This window comes from Sciurus carolinensis, chromosome 2 (genome assembly GCF_902686445.1).
Source record: "Sciurus carolinensis chromosome 2, mSciCar1.2, whole genome shotgun sequence".
Taxonomy (NCBI): Eukaryota; Metazoa; Chordata; class Mammalia; order Rodentia; family Sciuridae; genus Sciurus; species Sciurus carolinensis.
This window is the reverse complement of record NC_062214.1, coordinates 8,323,716-8,343,130: the sequence shown is the minus strand read 5'-3', so window position 1 is coordinate 8,343,130 and position 19,415 is coordinate 8,323,716.

Below are 19,415 nucleotides of genomic sequence, written 5' to 3'. Positions count from 1 at the left end.
TTTTTAGTTTGAATCCATCCCATTTATTGAGTCTTGTTTTTATTTCTTATGCTGTGGGAGTCTTGTTAAGGAAGTGTGGTCTGAAGCCAACATGATGAAGATTCTGGCCTACTTTTTCTTCTATTTGGTGTAGGGTCTCAGGTCTAATTCCTAGGTCCTTGATCCATTTTGAGTTGAGTTTTGTGCAGGGTGAGAGATAGGGGTTTGATTTCATTTTGCTGCATATGGATTTCCAGTTTTCCCAGCACCATCTGTTGAAGAGGCTATCCTTTCTCCATTTAATGTTTTTTGGCACCTTTGTCTAGTATGAGGTAACTGTATTTATGTGGGTTTTTCTCTGTGTCTTCTAATCCGTACCATTGGTCTACCTCTCTATTTTGGTGCCAATACCATGCCATTTTTGTTACTATTGCGGTATAGTAGAGTTTAAGATCTGGCATTGTGATACCTCCTGCATCACTCTTCCTGCCCAGGATTGCTTTATCTATTCTAGGTCTTTGGTTCTTCCAGATAAATTTCATGATTGCTTTCTCTATTTCTTTGAGGAATGTCATTGGATTTTAATTGGAATTGTGATATATCTGTATAGTGCCTTCAGAAGTATGGCAATTTTGACAATATTAATTCTGTCTATCCAAGAACATGGGAGATCTTTCCATCTTCTAAAGTCTTCTTCAATTTATTCCTTTAATGTTCTGTAGTTTTCATTGTAGAGGTCTTTCATCTCTTGTTAGATTGGTTCCCAAGTTTTGTTATGTTTTTTTTTTTTTTTGAGGCTATTGTGAACGGAGTTGTTTTCTTCAGTTCTCCTTCAGATGATTCATCACTTATGAATAAAAATGCATTAGATTTATGCGTGTGGATTTTATATCCTGCTACTTTTTATTAGGTAGAGAAGTTTTCTGGTGGAGTTTTTTGGATCCTCTAAATATAGAATCATGTCATCAGCAAATAGTGACAGCTTGAGTTCTTCTTTTCCTATTCGTATTCCTTTAATTTCTTTGGTCTGTCTAATTGCTCTGGATAGTATTTCAAGCATGATGTTAAATAGAAGTGGTGAAAGAGGACATCCCTGTCTTGTTCCAGTTTTTAAAGGGAATGTTTGCAGTTTTTCTTCATTAAGAATAATGTTGGTTGTGGGCTTAGCATAGATAGCCTTTACAATGTTGAGGTATGTTCCTACTATCCTTATTTTTTCTAGTGTTTTGAGCATGAAGGAGTGTTGCATTTTGTCAAACGCTTTCTCTGCATCTATTGAAATAATCATGATTCTTAACCTTCAGTCTACTGATGTGATGAGTTACAGTTATTGATTTTCAGATGTTGAACCAACCTTGCATCTCTGGGATGAACCCCACTTGATCGTGGTGCACTATCTTCTTAATATGTTTTTGTATGTGATTTGCCAGAATTTTGTTAAGGATTTTTCATCTATATTCATCAGAGATATTGGTCCAAAGTTTTCTTTCCTTGATATGTCTTCGTCTGGTTTTGGTATCAGAGTGATAATTAATAGAATTAATTTGGAAGGGTTCCCTCCTTTTCTATTTCATGAAATATTTTGAGGAGTACTGATATAAGTTCTTCTTTGAAGGTCTTGTAGAATTCAGCTGAGAATCCATCTGGTTCTGGGCTTTTCTTTGTTGATAGGTTGTGATGGCTTCTTCTATTTCATTGCTTAAAATTGATCTGTTTAAATTGTGTATGTCCTCCTGGTTCAGTTTGGGAGGAGCATATGTCTCTAGAAATTTGTTGATGTCTTCAAGATTTTCTATTTTGTTGGAGTATAGATTTTCAATTAGTTTCTAATTATGTATTTCAATGGTGTCTGTCGTGATATTTCCTTTTTTGTCACGAATTTTAGTAATTTGAGTTCTCTCTTCTTCTCTTCATCAGTGTGGCTAAGCATTTATCTATTTTGTTTACTTTTTCAAAGAACCAACCTTAATTTTGTCAGTTTTTTGAATTGTTCCTTTTGTTTCAGTTTCATTGATTTTAGCTCTAATTGTAAGTATTTCCTGTCTTCTACTACTTTTGGTGTTCTTCTGTTCTTCTTTTTCTAGGGCTTTGAGCTGTAATGTTAGGTCATTTAGTTGTTGACTTTTCATTCTTTTCTGGATTGTGCTCCATACAATGAATTTTCCTCTTAGTACTGCTTTCATAGTGTCCCAGAGATTTTGATATGTTATATCATCATTCTCATTTACCTCTAAGAACTTTTTTATTTCCTCCCTGATGTTTTCTTTTATCCATGCTTCAATCAATAGCATATTATTTAGTCTCCAGGTGTTGGAGTAATTTGTTTTTTATTTTATCATTGATTTCTAATTTCATTCCATTGTGATCTGAATAGAATACAAGATACTATCTCAATTTTTTCCATTTACTAAGGGCTGCTTTGTGGCATAATGTATGGTCTATTTTAGAGAAGAATCCATGTGCTACTGAGAAGAAAGTGTATTTGCTCATTGATGGATGGAATATTCTATATATGTCTGTTAAGTCTAAATTATTGATTGTGTTATTGAGTTCTATGGTTTCATTGTTTAGTTTTTGTTTGGAAGATCTACCCAGTGATGAAAGCAGTGTGTTAAAATCACCCAGAATTTTTGTGCTGTGGTCTATTTGATTCATGGAATTGAGAAGGATTTGTTTGATGTACATGGATACACCATCGTTAGGGGCATAAATATTTATGATCATTATGTCTTCCTGATTTATGGTTCCCTTAAGCAGTATGAAATGACCTTCTTTATTCCTTCTGACTAACTTTGGCTTGAAGTCCACTTTATCTGAAATGAGGATGGAAATTCCTGCTTTTTTACTGAGTCCATGTGCATGGTAAGTTTTTTCCCGTCCTTTCACCTTTAGCCTGTGGATATCTTTTTCTATGAGACGAGTCTCTTGCAGGCAGCATATTGTTGGGTCTTGCTTTTTAATTCAATCTGCTAGTCTATGTCTTTTGATTGATGAGTTTAGGCCATTAATGTTCAGGGTTATTACTGAGCTGTAATTTGTATTCCCAGTCATTGTGGCTTATTTTTGGTTTTTAACTTGACTTGGTTTCTCCTTTGATTGGTTTTTCCTTTAAGGTAGTTCCTCCCTTTGCTGACCTACATTGTTGTTTTTCATTTCCTCCTCATGGAATATTTTGCTGAGAATATTCTGTAGCACAGGTTTTCTATTTGTAAATTCTTTTAACTTTTGTTTATTGCGGAAGAATTTTATTTTGTCTTCAAATCTGAAAGTTAGTTTTGCTGGGTATAAAATTCTTGGTTGGCAACGATGTTCTTTCAGAACTTGATATAATTTTTCCAGGCCCTTCTAGCTTTTAGGGTCTAGGCTGAGAAATCTGCTGATATCTGTATTGGTTTCCCCCCATATGTAATCTGATGCTTTTCTCTCACAACCTTTAAAATCCTATCTTTATTTTGTATGTTTGGCATTTTCATTATAATGTGCATTGGTGTGGATCCGTTGTAATTTTGTGCCTCTTGTATTTGATTTTCCATTTCATTCTTCAGGATTGGGAAATTTTCTGATATTATTTCATTGAACAGGTAGTTCATTCCTTTGGTTAGCAGTATTATTAGCAATATTAGCAGTATTGGTTTGTATCTCTGTACCTTCCTCAATCCTGATAATTTTTAAATTTGGTCTTTTCATGATATCCCATAATTCTTGGAGCTTCCATTCATGATTTCTTACCAACTTCTCTGTTTGGTCAACTTTATTTTCAGGATTAAATATTTTGTCTTCATTGTCTGAGGTTCTGTCTTCCAAGTGATCTAATCTGTTGGTGATGTTTTCCATTGAGTTTTTTTTTATCTGATTTATTGTTTCCCGCATTTCAAGGATTTCTGCTTGTTATTTTTTTTTTTCAGAATCTCTCTTTGTTGAAATGATCTTTTGCTCCTTGCAGTTGCTCTTCCAACTGCTTATTGGATCATTCATTGCCTGCATTTGCTCTCTTATCTCATCCTTTGCTTCATGAATCATTTTAATTATGTATATTCTGAACTCCTTTTCTGATATTTCTTATACCATGCTGTCATTGGATTCTATTAATATAGAACAAAATAGAATCTTGGTTTGTTTGGAATAGTTTCTTCCCTTGTTTTTTCTTGTTGTTCACATATCTTCCTCTCTAGCAGTGCAGATCTGGTGCATTGCAGTTCCCCCCCATAGGCTTATATTGTCCCTTAAAGAAGAGGTTTCCAAAACCTCTTCTTTAAGATGGAGATCAATATTAGCAGTATGCAGTACAGACAATATGCAGCCCTAAACCAAATAACCCCTATGAATACGTTAACAATATTGTCATAATAAACAGAGAGGATGAGTTCAATTATTATCTACAATATAACAAATAGATTTGCAAATAAGGTCTGCAGTTTCTAATGGAGGACAAAGAGGAATGGAAGGGGTGCAGAATGTAACTATTAATGGAATAAGAAAGAGTATATAGAAATTCTAGATCATAGGAAGAGTGAAAGTGTAATCAAAAGCAGTTGGTTGGGGCTGGGGAAATAGCTCAGCTGGTAGAGTGCTTGCCTTGCAAGCACAAGGCCCTGAGTTCAATCTCCAGTACTGGGGAAAAAAAAAAAAAAAAAAAAGCAATTGGTTGTTAGCATGAGAAAAGGGAGAAAGAGACTCTGAGGAAACAGGTAAACAAAAGGAAATTAGAGAAAGCAAGAAAAATAAAGAAATAAAAACTTAAAATTTTTCAAAAGGAAGAAAAAAATGTACACTATAACAGTCATATACTATTCAAACCTCTCAGTTTTGCCTGATGCATGAGAGGTACCTGACAATGAGCTTCCAGTCTTCCAGCAGGCTCTCAGGATGGGATTTGCCCCACCTAAAGATGGCAGCTTCCACTTCCACGATAATCCAAGATGGCTGCACTGACTTCCAAATGTGTTGGCAAATGGGGAGCTGTAGCTCTGGATATGGGCGCCAAATCCACATGGTATGCAGTCAGTCAGGCAGGGAGTCCTGCAGGTCCTGGCTCTTATCCCAAAATAGCAGCAGCCACAGGTAACCAAACCTGCAGGTACTGTGAGAGTGAACTTCCAGGCAACAGCAGGCAGCTGGTGATCTGCTAGGGTCTGCAGGTAGTCTGCTGGCTCCCGGTGGACAATTAGCAGGTGAACCTTGGGCGGTGGGTGATGGGTAAATGAAGGGGATGGGTGGGCAAGAGGCAGGCAAATGGGCAAATGGTGGATGATAGGTGGCAGTCAGTGAGCAAGCTGTACTCAAAAAGTTGTCAATATGCTGGCAGACTGCAGGTGATCGAGGAGGACAAAAAGGGTAGCAGCAGGGGATCGATAAGCAGCAAAGATTGCCTCACAGAGAAAGAGATTTTCCTCTGCTTGAAACCTGAGTTACAGAGCAAAAAGGAACACAGTCTCCCTCTAGTCTGCCATCTTGGATCTACCAAGAAAGAACTTTCTAGGGAGCCAATAGAAGTCGTGATAAAGGAAGGGGCTCCCCATGGCTTTGAGTTGACCACATTCTTCTTTAATTAGGATTCCATCAACCAATAATACAGCACTTACTATTTTAGGGATTGACTAATATTAGTGAATTTATTTTTCACAAAAACCCCAAGAAGGAAAATAAGACACACTGTAACTTACCTATAGAATGGTAAAGAGGGCTGTGATAGCCAGTCGGGGTGGTACACCTGAAATCCAGGTGCTCAGGAGCTTGAGGCAGGAGGATTGCATGTTCCACGCCCGCATGAGCAACCTACAGAGACCCTGTCTCAAAAGACTGAAAAGAGCAGGGGACGTAGCTCAGTGTAGAGCTTGCCTAGCGTGCCCAAGGCCCTGGATTCAATCCCCAGTTGTGATTTTTAGCTCCAGAAAACCAAAACTGGAGCTCAAAATCTTCACTGCCACTCTACATTTGAAAGTAGGGCTGACTTGATTTACTACTCTGCTGTTACATCTTGCAAAGTTTAACAATTTTTTTAAAAAATTTTGGTGGGGTTCTTTTTTTCTTCTTTTCTTTTCTTTTTTGGAACTGGGGATCACACCAAGGATTTTGTGAATCTGAGGCAAATGCTGTGCTGCTGAGCTTCATCCCAGTCCTTTACCAATCTTTAACAAGAGGCCTCACACTGGGATTTTTCACTGGACCCCAATTATGCAGCTGGTGCTATTCGAATGGTGTTCTAGAGTTCTAACTGCAGGAGGAATTACTAACCCAACAAAGATGGCGACAAGCTGGCCAGGGAGGAGGGGCAACCCCTTAAAATTAACAGACTGCCTCAAGCACCCATTTGGGGCAAGAGCTCCTGCTTGTATCAGGTATTCAAAGGGCCCCATGGTACAAAGGGGTGAAGAGTGAAGAGCCGCTGGCTGCCCCAGGGTTGGACGCTAGCTGGGTGGTGCTGTGGTCTCTTCTTATGGCTCAACCTCCTCTTCTCCTGTATTTACTGGTAGAGTGCTGACCTGCAACACTCTTCCCAGAAAACAGAAAATAGTAATAACAGTAATAGTAACAAAGATGAATAAAAACAAGTGCAAAGAGAAGTTCTAAGCACAGGATTCTCTTGACATTTGGGGCTTTGTTTTGTGTGCGGTATGGGGGACAAAACCCAGGGCCTAGTGCATGCTGGGCCAGCCCTCTTGCCCTGAGCTCCATCCCCAGCCCTTTCCATTTTTCACTTTGAGACAGGGTCTCACTAAATTTCCCAGACTCTCTCAAACTTGGGATCCTCCTGCCTCAGCTTCCAGAGTTGCCGGTATCAAAGATGTGTGCCACCACACCCATGTGTGTGTGTGTGTGTCTGTGTGCATTTCCCTCAAGATCACCTAAACGTCATCTTTTTTCTCTATCAAAATAATTTTTTAAATCCTTATGGAAAAATTCTGCTGAATTGATACTAATAAATTTGCCAAACATATCACTCATTTTCCACCTGTGTGCATGCACTTAAGTCTCTTTGTTTCAGAGACCAACTTGGATTATATGATTATTTCACTAATCATCATCACATAGGGCAAAAAACGTTCTGCATACAATAACTTCCTAATAAATTCATGTTGTTAGTTTGGATATTATAATTAATTGATCTAGAATTCGATGGGTTGGGGGTGCAGTTCAGTGGAAGAGCACTTGCCTGCTTGTGCAAGGCCCTAGATTCCATCCCCAGCACAATAAAAATATAAGGATTTGTTGTCATTGTTGTTTTTTAATCTGGGCTTATTTTTAACTAGAACAAAACTAAATTTTAAAGGTATGTTTTCAATACCATTAAAAATAACCCACAAATAATTTCTGAGCTAGTAAAGACAAATGACAGCATTTTTAACTTCTGATACGAAATTTTTTTTGCAGTTATTTGTGTTCAAAAAATAATCAACAGTGCCCTGAACAGAAGGCAGAGAGCAGAGGAAGACGTTTCTGTGACAGCGGGATACTAATTCCACATTTTCCAAGGTGGAAGCTGAAAGACCCAGAGAGTTGGGCTAGTTTCACTTTCACTTTTCCAACCACAGATTCAAGTCTCTTATCAGGGCCGTGATGCACCCAGGACCCCAAGACTAGTCCCGTGAGATGAGGGTGACACTTTTCTCATCAGTTGCTTAACATCCTTTTAATGTAACAGTTTTGATTCTGGGAGGAAAAACAGCAAAACCAGTGTAGATTTTTTTTTTTTTGTAAGTGGGAATTGAACCCAGGGGCACTTAACTACTGAGCCACATCCCCAACCCTTTTTTATATTTTATGCACAGACAAGGTCTCGCTAAATTGCTGAGGTTGACTTTGAACTTGCAGTCCTCCTGCCTCAGCCTCTAAGCCACCACCCCCGGCCCAGCTGTGGAGACTTTCCATAGTCACTGAACCTAGTAAAATGGGTTCCCTTGAGAGCAGGCAGTAACTCCATTTGCATTCTTTTCTTTTTTTTTTTTTCTTCATCTTTTTTTTTTAATCTCCAACTCTTTTGATGGGAAAATTCACCTATTTGTGCATAAAATAAAATGGCACAAGTTAGACTTATTTAGAGAAATAAATTGTAGAAGCCATCCATCCATTAGAGATTTTTTTTAATGGTCCTTTGCCACTTGATGAAGCAAAAATAAAACTTCGCTCAGCTGCCAGATAATCTAGGTGACAAAAATCCTTTGTCCTTCTCTTATGAATGACTGCTTTGAATGGTTTTATTTTAAAACCCAAAACTCCTTTGAAGGCTATTTATTAGTTTAAAAATCCAAAACCAAACATCTATGGTGAACGTCTGTGTAAGAAAGAGTAATGTCACCCACCTTCCCAAGACAACACGCTTCTGCCTAAAAACACCCCCGCTCAGATTTTCCTCCAGTTGTCCTGACAGCCCATGTCTAGAAGTACTATGTACCAGAGTATTGTACTATTCCTGATCCTAGCAACCATTCCACGAAGGAGAAGTCACAGTCCTGCTTTGTGGATGAAGAAGTTTGGTGTTAGAGACCTTCTTTCATGAAGGGACTCCCAAGAGTGGCCAGGTCAGGCAGACTGGGCTCCAACCCACTGACTTTCTAGCTGGGTGATCTCAGCCAAGTTTCTCAACCTCTCTGTGACTCACTTTCCTATCTGTAAAATGAGAAAAAGGAGATAGGCCCATTACTCCTTTGGATTCTGAAATCCCAAACTTCCAGAAATTGAAATATTTTCACAAATAGGACAGCAGGGTACATACTTATATGAAAATAGTATATTATGGATCCAAATTTCAAATTTAACTGTGTGTGCTGTATTTTCATTTGCTAAATCCAGCAGGACTAGTTTGGCACCAACATTTATTTGACAAAAAATATTGAACTGTGCTGGCACAAGCCTGTTGTGACCTTTATTTGTGTCACATGGTGAGCATCGGAGCAGAGGGGCCAGGCAACACCATGGCTTGGAGCCATGTGCTTAGCGTATTTGAGGGACAGAGAGAAGACCACTGTGTCTGGGAGAGACAAATGGCAGGCAGAGGGAGAGCGGGTGACGTCAGGGAGGCAGGCAGGAGCCAGATCACGCCACGCTAAGATGGTGAGTGAAAAGCCCAAGCCTCGTAGCAGGTGGGTCACAGGACCGGGGTTCAGCTTCACTCCGTCCTGTGGTAAGCTGGGCAGGCCCTCAGCACACATCATGGGGACAGGCACCCTACAACAGAGTCATAGGATGTCTTCAGTCTCTGGGGCCAAGCAAAGGATCAATAAACACCGCTGCACTGACTTCAGTAGGCCAAGTTCAAGGCCATAACATTGATGCCCACAGGAACATAGCCAAAGGCTACAACAGGACAATATGGTAGTGAAGACCTAGACCTCAGAGGGAGGAGGAGAACGCACACTTTGTAAATCTAGGATGTGTGACATGCAGATATTACGGACAATAGGATTCAGTAGGAGCCTGAACTTCATTTTGACTCTGACCTTGGGCACTGCCTGTTACCCAGCTGTCCTCCTTGGGTGCCCTCAGATTCCCCTGGTGTCGCGCTGGAACCGGTGGGTGTGGTTATTTGGTCAGCCTGCTGCACATCTTCCGACCACGAGTTCCACATGGGGTCGACCCAAACCCACGAACATTTCTTGAGCTTCCACTCTGCACGGAGCACAGCGCCGGTCCCAATCCCTGGAAGCAGGAAGGGTAGAACCCTGACTCCGCCAAGCTCAGAGTCCTTACCGTGTTTGCTTTATCCTCAGCAGGTGCCGTGCTACTTCATTGTCCCAAAAAGTCGTGCTTGTTGTCAGGACTTGGTCATGATACCAACATGGAGCACGACTGACGGCATCCTAGGTGCTGAGCGAGGCATACCTACAAAGTCCAAAGCTTTAGCGTTAGCCCCACTTTTCAGATGGGGAAACTGAGGTTCCAGAAATTAAGGTTTTTTTTCATTATTTTTCCCTTCCCCCCCACCCCTCCCACCCCTATTTTCCCTCTATACAGTTCTTCTTTCCTCCATTCTTACCACCCTCATTATCCCTAACCCTAAACCTAACCCTAACCCTAACGCTAACCCCTCCCACCCCACATTATATGTCCTCATCCGCTTATCAGCAAGATCATTCGTCCTTAGTTTTTTTGAGATTGGCTTATCTCACTTAGCATGATATTCTCCAATTTCATCCATTTGCCTGCAAATGCCATAATTTTATCATTCTTCATTGCGGAGTAATATATGCCAATTATTAATTGTAATATTGCGGATGTATATATATGCCACAGTTTCTTTATCCATTCATCAACTGAAGGGCATCTAAGTTGGTTCCACAATCTGGCTATGGTGAATTGAGCAGCAATGAACATTGATGTGGCTGTATCTCTGTAGTATGCTGATTTTAAGTCCTTTGGGTATAGGCCAAGGAGTGGGATAGCTGGGTCAAATGGTGGGTCCATTCCAAGCTTTCTGAGGAATCTCCATACTGCTTTCCAGAGTGGCTGCACTAATTTGCAACCCCACCAGCAATGTATGAGTGTACCTTTTTCCCCACATCCTCTCCAACACCTATTGTTGCTTGTGTTCTTGATAATCGCCATTCTAATTGGGGTGAGATGAAATCTTAGGGTAGTTTTGATTTGCATTTGCATTTCTCTTATTACTAGAGATGTTGAACATTTTTTCATATATCTGTTGATTGCCTGTACATCTTCTTCTGTGAAGCGTCTGTTCATATCCTTAGCCCATTTGTTGATTGGATTATTTGTATTCTTGGTGTAGAGTTTTTTGAGTTCTTTATAGATTCTGGAAATTAGTGCTCTATCTGAAGTATGAGTGGCAAAGGTATTCTCCCACTCTGTAGGCTCTCTCTTCACATTGCTGATAGTTTCCTTTGCTGAGAGAAAGCTATTTAGTTTGAATCGATCCCAGTTGTTGATTCTTGCTTTTATTTCTTGTGCTATGGGAGTCCTGTTAAGGAAGTCTGATCCTAAGCCAACAAGTTGAAGGTTTGGACCTACTTTTTCTTCTATAAGATGCAGGGTCTCTGGTCTGATTCTGAGGTCCTTGATCCATTTTGAGTTGAGTTTTGTGCAGGGTGAGAGACAGGGGTTTAATTTCATTCTGTTGCATATGGTTTTCCAGTTTTCCCAGCACCATTTGTTGAAGAGGCTATCTTTACTCCATTGCATATTTTTGGACCCTTTGTCTAGTATGAGAAAATTGTATTTATTTGGGTTTGTGTCCATGTCCTCTATTCTGTACCATTGATCTACCTGTCTATTTTGGTGCCAATACCATGCCGTTTTTGTTGCTATTACTTTGTAGTAGAGTTGAAGATCTGGTATTGCGATACCCACTGCTTCGCTCTTTCTACTGAGGATTGCTTTAGCTATTCTGGGTTTTTTATTCTTCCAGATGAATTTCATAATTGCTTGCTCTATTTCTGCAAGGTACATCATTGGGATTTTAATTGGAATTGCATTGAATCTGTATAGAACTTTAGGTAGTATGGCCATTTTGACAATATTAATTCTGCCTATTCAAGAACATGGGAGATCTTTCCATCTTCTAAGGTTTTCTTTAATTTCTTTCTTTAGTGTTCTGTAGTTCTCATTGTAGAGGTCTTTCACCTCTTTTGTGAGATTGATTCCCAAGTATTTTATTTTTTTCGATGCTATTGTGAATGGAGTAGTTTTCCTAATTTCTCTTTCTGAAGATTCATCACTTATGTATAAAAATGCATTGGATTTATGAGCATTGATCTTGTAACCTGCTACTTTACTGAATTCACTTATGAGTTCTAAAATTTTCTGGTGGAATTTCCAGGTTCCTCTAAATATATAATCATGTCATCAGCGAACAGGGATAGTTTGAGTTCTTCTTTTCCAATTCGTATCCCTTTAATTTCTTTGGTTTGTCTAATTGCTCTGGCTAGAGTCTCAAGGACGATGTTGAATAGAAGTGGTGAAAGAGGGCATCCCTGCCTTGTTCCAGTTTTTAGGGGGAATGCTTTTAGTTTTTCACCATTTAGAATGATATTGGCCATGGGCTTAGTGTAGATGGCCTTTATAATGTTAAGGAATGTTCCCACTACCCCAATTTTTTCTAGTGTTTTGAGCATGAAGGGATGCTGTACTTTATCAATGCTTTTTCTGTATCTATTGAAATAATCATGTGATTCTTAACTTTAAGTCTGTTGATATGGTGAATGACATTTATTGATTTCCAGATGTTGAACCAACCTTGCATCCCTGGGATAAAACCCATTTGATCGTGGTGCACTATCTTTTTAATATATTTTTGTATGCGATTTGCTAAAATTTTGTTGAGAATTTTTGCGTCGATGTTCATTAAGGATGTTGGTCTGAAATTTTCTTTCCTCGATGTGTCTCTGTCAGTTTTAGGTATCAGGGTGATATTGGCTTCATAGAACAAGTTTGGGAGGATTCACTCCTCTTCTATTTCATGGAATACTTTGAGGAGTATTGGAATGAGCTCTTCTTTAAAGGTTTTGTAGAACTCGGCTGAGAACCCATCTGGTCCTGGACTTTTCTTTGTTGGTAGGCTTTTGATGACCTCTTCTATTTCATTGCTTGAAATTGATTTATTTAAGTTGTGTATGTCCTCCTCATTCAGTTTAGGTAATTCATACGTCTCTAGAAACTTGTTGATGTCTAAGAGGTTTTCTGTTTTGTTGGAGTATAGATTTTCAAAATAGCTTCTAATTATGTTTTGTATTATACTCGTGTCTGTTGTGATATTTCCTTGTTCATTCCAAATTTTAGTAATTTGAGTTTTCTCCCTCTTTCTCTTTGTTAGTGTGGCTAAGGGTTTATCAATTTTGTTTATTTTTTCAAAGAACCAACTATTTATTTTGTTAATTTTTCTGATTGTTTCTTTTGTTTCAATTTCGTTGATTTCGGCTCTGATTTTAACTATTTCCTGTCTTCTACTACTTTTGGTGTTGGTCTGCTCTTCTTTTTCTAGGGCTTTGAGCTGTAGTGTTAAGTCGTTTATTTGTTGATTTCTACTTCTTTTGTTGAATGCGCCCCATGAAATAAATCTTCCTCTGAGTACTGCTTTCATAGTGTCCCAGAGAGTTTGATATGATGTGTCTTTGTTCTCGTTTACTTCTAAGAATTTTTTTATTTCCCTCCTGATGTCTTCTGTTATCCATTCATCATATAATAGTGTATTATTTAATCTCCAGGTATTGGAGAAGTTTCTGTTTTTTATTCTGTCATTTATTTCTAATTTCAATCCATTATGATCTGATAGAGTACAAGGTAGTATCTCTATCTTCTTGTATTTGCTAACAGTAGCTTTGTGGCATAAAATATGGTCTATTTTAGAGAAGGATCCATGTGCTGCTGAGAAGAAAGTGTATTCGTTCTTTGTTGGATGGTATATTCTATATATGTCGGTTAAGTCTACATTGTTGATTGTGTTATTGAGATCTATGGTTTCTTTATTCAATTTTTGTTTGGAAGATCTATCCAGTGGTGAGAGAGGTGTGTTAAAATCGCCTAGTATTATTGTGTTGTGGTCTATTTGATTTCTGGAATTGAGAAGGATTTGTTTGACGTACGTGGATGAGCCAATGTTCGGGGCATAGATATTTATGATTGTTATGTCTTGCTGATTTATGCTTCCCTTAAGCAGCATGTAATGTCCTTCTTTATCCCTTCTGACTAGTTTTGGCTTGAAGTTCACATTATCTGAAATGAGGATGGATACTCCAGCTTTTTTGCTGTGTCCGTGTGCATGGTATGTTTTTTCCCATCCTTTCACCTTTAGTCTATGGGTATCTCTTTCTATGAGATGAGTCTCTTGCAAGCAGCATATTGTAGGATTTTTCTTTTTAATCCAATCTGCCAGTCTATGTCTTTTGATTGATGAGTTCAGGCCATTAACATTCAGGGTTATTATTGTGATATGATTTGTATTCCCAGTCATTTGACTCATTTTTGTTTTTTGACATGATTTGGTTTCTCCTTTATTTGGCTATTCCTTTAGGCTAGTTCCTCCTGTTGCTGATTTGCATCGTTGTTTTTCATCTCTTCCTCATGGAATATTTTGCTGAGAATGTTCTGTAATGCCGGCTTTCTTTTTGTAAATTCCTTTAGCTTTTGTTTATCATGGAAGGATCTTATTTCATCATCAAATCTGAAAGTAAGTTTTGCTGGGTATAAGATTCTTGGTTGGCATCCGTTTTCTTTCAGGGCTTGAAAAACGTTGTTCCAGGCCCTTCTAGCTTTTAGGGTCTGGATTGAAAAATCTGCTGATATTCTTATTGGTTTCCCCCTGAATGTAATTTGATTCTTTTCTCTCGCAGCCTTTAAAATTCTGTCTTTATTTTGCATGTTAGGTATTTTCATAATAATGTGCCTTGGTGTGGATCTGTTGTAATTTTGTATATTTGGAGTCCTATAAGCCTCTTGTACTTGGTTTTCCATTTCGTTCTTCAGATTTGGGAAATTTTCTGATATTATTTCATTGAATAGATTGTTCATTCCTTTGGTTTGTTTCTCTAAGCCTTCCTAAATCCCAATAATTCTTAAATTTAGCCTTTTCATGATATCCCATAATTCTTGTAGATTCTGTTCATGATTTCTTACCATCTTCTCTGGCCAACTTTGTTTTCAAGATTAAATATTTTGTCTTCAATGTCTGAGGTTCTGTCTTCCAGGTGTTCTATCCTATTGGTTATGCTTTCTATGGAGTTTTTAACTTGGTTTATTGTTTCCTTCATTTCAAGGATTTCTGGTTTTTTTTTTTTTTTTTCAGTATCTCTAACTCTTTATTGAAATGATCTCTTGCTTCCCGTATTTGGTCTTTTAACTGTTGATTGGTGCGATCATTTAATGCCTGCATTTGCTCTTTCATCTCCTCATTTGCTTCCCTGATTGTTTTAATTATGTACATTCTGAACTCCCTTTCTGACATTTCTTCTGCTGTGCTGTCATTGGGTTTTATTAATATAGTATCTAGGTTTGTTTGGGACATTTTCTTCCCTTGTTTTCTCATATTGGTCAGATGTCAGTGGGACTCTGAGATATTGCAGATTTCCTCTATTGGCTTATAGTGTCCCGGTAGATTTCCAGTGTATCACCTCCCAGCCTTCAGTAGCCTGATGTCTTGGAGGAACTTGATAATGCAGTGCTTCCGAAGAAAGCTGCCCCTAGCCCCCTACTGGTTCCAGGGCTTGGAGCTGGCTCTGTGCAGAAAGGCTCTTACTGGGGGGCCTGCACCCCGCAGCTGGCCGTGTGGGAGGAGCCCACCGCCGGAGTGTGCAAGCTACCTGGGGAAGACTCTAGCTGCCCTGCCCTACTCTGATACGCCGCCCCTATCCGTGCCTGCCGCCCAGGCCGAGCTTCACCCGGTGGGGGAGACTCAGGCCGTGGCTCTATTTTAGTCCGAGTCTCTCAGTGCCTCCCCTTCTTGAGTCCTGGGTTCTGGAGCGACTGGAGATGCAGTCTCCCTCTAGGCCACCATCTTGGATCGCCCTGTGAAAAGAGCCTGCAGCTGGAGGGGGCAGGGCCGCCTGGAGAAGTCTCTGGCTGCCCTGCCCTGATCCCAGAGGCTGCTTGCGGGTCGAAGCTCTCTGTTGGCTCGGGGACTTGGGGCTGGCTCTATGTAGAAAGGCTCTCACTGGGCGGTCTGCTCCGAGAAGCTAGCCTTGAAAGGCGCCTCCCGCCACAGGGGGCCGGGCTGCTTGGGGAAGTCCCTGGCTGCCCTGTCCTGGTCCCTGAAGCCGCTTGCGGGCCGGAGCATGCCGCGCTGGCTCCGGGACTTGGAGCTGGTTCTGATCAGAAAGGTTCTCACTCCAGAAATTAAGTATCTTATTCAAGACTGGGAGCTTGTAAACCATAGATCAGGGGAGTCAAACTCAGGCCTTCAGACTCCAAAGTCAGCTCTTGCCACTACTGAGCTACAAGGAAGTTTGTATGAATACTCATGTGTCCAGCCCCATGCCAGCGGCCAGGGTCCCCTCTGCTTTGGCTAATGTGGCTTTGTTTGCACAGCGGGGCTGCTTTAAGCCTCTTCTTTTTCTCACCCTGGAGGGCAAGTCCAGTCTTTACTCTTGAGCCAGTGAAGCACAGAGAGAATCCACATGCACTGAATTCTACACACTGGCTCTGCCGCCCCTGCCCGCCCGGCCCCCAGGATTTGCCCCGGCGTGACTGTGCTCACTGGCCCTTCTCCTCACTGTCAATGCTGAAGGGCTGGTGAATAGAGAACACACCCCAGAGCCTGTCAGATTCTTCTGCACTGGTGCACACACCCAACGATAAGCAAACTCCTCTATCATTTGCCCAGGATCTTTGAATTTAGATGCTGGGTCAAGAAAGAATGACACTTTTGCAGGGAGCTCTTCTTTGGGAGAAGTGATATTTTTTACCATCTTCCCCCCGGGCCGCAACATAATAGGCAGGTGTTGTCCTGGTGATAAATGATAATTCCACCGGAAAGAATTGCAGCTGTGTGTCACAGGCTGGGGCCTCTCCCGCACGCCTCTCTGCTGCGGGATGGGTGTGGACGTGGCCAGAACATCAGCGGTACCCTCAGAACAAACTCTCTTTTTTGTAATTAAGCTTAACTCTTTATTTCGGATTCCCATTGATCTCAGGCCATTGGAAATCATGTCTCGGTCATCGCCAGGGCTCCCCACACCTCCTTTCCTCTGATCAGTGGTTTATAAGTGGAACAAGAGCACATCAGTCAGCCTTCCAGAAACTCTCTGGGGGAGTCAGTTTCAACAAAGACTTGAGGAGTGACACCAGTCATGAGAGGCGCCAGAAAGGCCAAGTGTCCTACTGTGTGTGGGACGTTCCCACACCGTGAGAATTGTCTGGCACCCCAACTTTTAGATGTGCACTGGACGTTCATGTAGGCGAAGCTCCTGCTTCTAGTTCTCCGAGCCTGGTGACTGTGTCCACTTGGTATCGGCACAAAGAGCATGCTGCGGATTTTACAAGACTGGGAACCCCATCTGAACAGAGGGAAGGGCCCGTTGATCTAATCAAGCCAAGACTGCTCAGCCTGTCAGGGAATCAGGCAGGAAGGTGACACCGAGTGGACTTGAATCTCCCATGTAACACAGAGCTCTTACCCTGTTTGTGGCTTTGCCATTCCGTGTTTCTGTGTATGAGGACAAGCATTCGATAGCCTTATCAAACGGCCTGGTGTGCCCATCTGAGCGCTTGAATCTTAACATACATATTATCATGTTATAGATACTTCCCTTTTATCCCTGGAAAGTTACCATCCATCGGGCCATAGAAGGAGTGTTCAGCAGCTCCCTGGGGGTCCCGCCTGCTCCCCAGCACTCCTCTGCATCCCTTGCCTTCACCTGCCTGTCTGCCTGGCCTCAGGGACCTTCCTGGTCTGGAACCCTACAGAGGGCAGGGGGGTGTCCTAGAAAACAATGATGCCCAGGGACAGCCCCTGACCACCCACACATGATAGTTGAAGAACAGTACACCTGTCACCTGGGGTCCCCGGAGGTGCTAGCTGCAGCGGTCCCTGGTGGGCAGGAGCCCCGGTGGCCCTTGGTGGGAACTCATTGCTCGTGTGGCCCGGCCTGACCCATCACCTTCCCCTCTGACCACAGGGCACCCCTAGCAGCACCCCTGGGATCATCTTTGTCATCAACAACTTCAATCCACGTCTTTGCCTCAGGGTCCACTTCTGGGCAGTCCCTCACATAGGCCATTGCAAAGACCTGTCTTTAAAAGGGGACACTAAGTGCGACGGGGCCAAGAGCATCCCTGGAGGCTCTGCCGAGGCCTGGAGTTTGCTCAAAGCCAAGGAGTACATCACTGCCATGTCAGCGACCCCTCCAGTTGCCCCCCAAGACTGAGGTTCTCTCCCGACCCTGGACGGATCTTGAGAGACAGGCAGTGCTCCAACTTGGAAGAAGCACTGGAGATAAACCAGTCTCCGCCCCAGGGCTCCTGGATGAGGCCACAGAAACAAAGCAGATGTGAACGCGGGAGCTGCCGGGCACGGGAGAGGGCAAGCAGCATGGCTTCCTGCTCCCGGTAGAAACGGGACTCTTGCAACAAATGGGCGTCTGCTATGTGCCAGGCACCGGGCACGCAGTGGTGAACCACACAGACGACACCCTCTTCTGCATCAGGTTAGCCGAGACCGAGACTAATGCTTTCAAAAACTAACGTTCGGGGGCTGGGGAGGCAGCTGGGTGGCAGAGCACTTGCCCAGCAGGCACAGGCTCTAGGTTCAACCCCAACACCACAAAATAAGTGACATATGGATTGTGTTAAACGTAGCAAATGCTATAGAGAGAAATAAATCAGGAAAGGGGAAGAAGGAGGGCTAGAGGGGAGGATGTCGGAAGCAGGTAAGGGAAGACGTGGCTCAACAGGGACAAAGGGCCATAGACACTCAGCCTTAAAGGCCTGCTGTGGCCTGGAGGAAGGCTGGGGAGGGTCTGTCCGCTGCCGAGGTGCCTGCTCAGCTGCAGAGCGGATCACCATGGGGAAAAGCAAACCCAGCCTTGGCACGTGTTTCAATTTTCCAAAGCAAGCCTAGGGTCTTGTCACCTCTCTGGAGAGCTCACACAAGTAGGGGAGAGTTCCGAGCATTAGAATGTTCAAACTCCCTTCACTTTAAGTATTTTCTAAACCAAAGCCAGGAATTTATACTGGGGTATCTCCTTTCTGTCCTGCCATACATCCCCCCACAGCCATGGGATGGGAGGGGAGCCATCCCCTTCCAGCAAGCAGGGAGGAAGAGGAGGGGATGCAGAGAGAAGGTGAGTCCCACGTCAGCATGACCCAGCCAGGCGGCTTTCCTTTCTTCTCTGCACACCCAGAGTGTGGGGAGCATCTCTGCAGACTCAGTAGTTGACAGGGGAGGTTGTGAATTTTTTTTCCTTCCACGGCTTCAGAATAGCGTGTTGCTGGAGATTGCAGAGGGAAAGCCCCAGACAGGAAAGACATGTTGGCTCAGGAGCCCAGGTCTTGGCGCGGGGCACTGCCTTGGCAGAGATGCCCCAACATTTACAGGCTGTGCTGCCAACTCCAGCGGAACTTCCAGCGGGAGCTTTACGACCCTCTTTCATCCAAGCCACTATTTGGGCAGCGGCCTGATTACTTCTAATGACTCTGTTTCTGTAGCAATGGCCAAGTCCTCTGTCAACCTGCCGTGGCCTGGAACAGCTCAGGTTTTAGCAAAGAGATGCCCCTTGTAAAGCATGGAGACGCTAATGGCGACTCTCCAGGAGGCTGGCCCCTTATGCCAAGAGGCAGAACAGCCAAGAGCAACGAGGCCAGTGTGAAAAGCCACCCTGAAACGGCCATGATTGGTTTGCCCATTTCTTGAGATGCCCAACTCCCCACTAGTCAAGAAAAGCTTTGTCCTGCGTGTTTGTGGATTTCTCTGGCTCCTGAGGAAGCCAGGGCCTGAGGATGAAGGGAGCTTTTGTCATAAAGAGTCACAGTTGGGAAGAAGTGATTGGCCCGTTTTC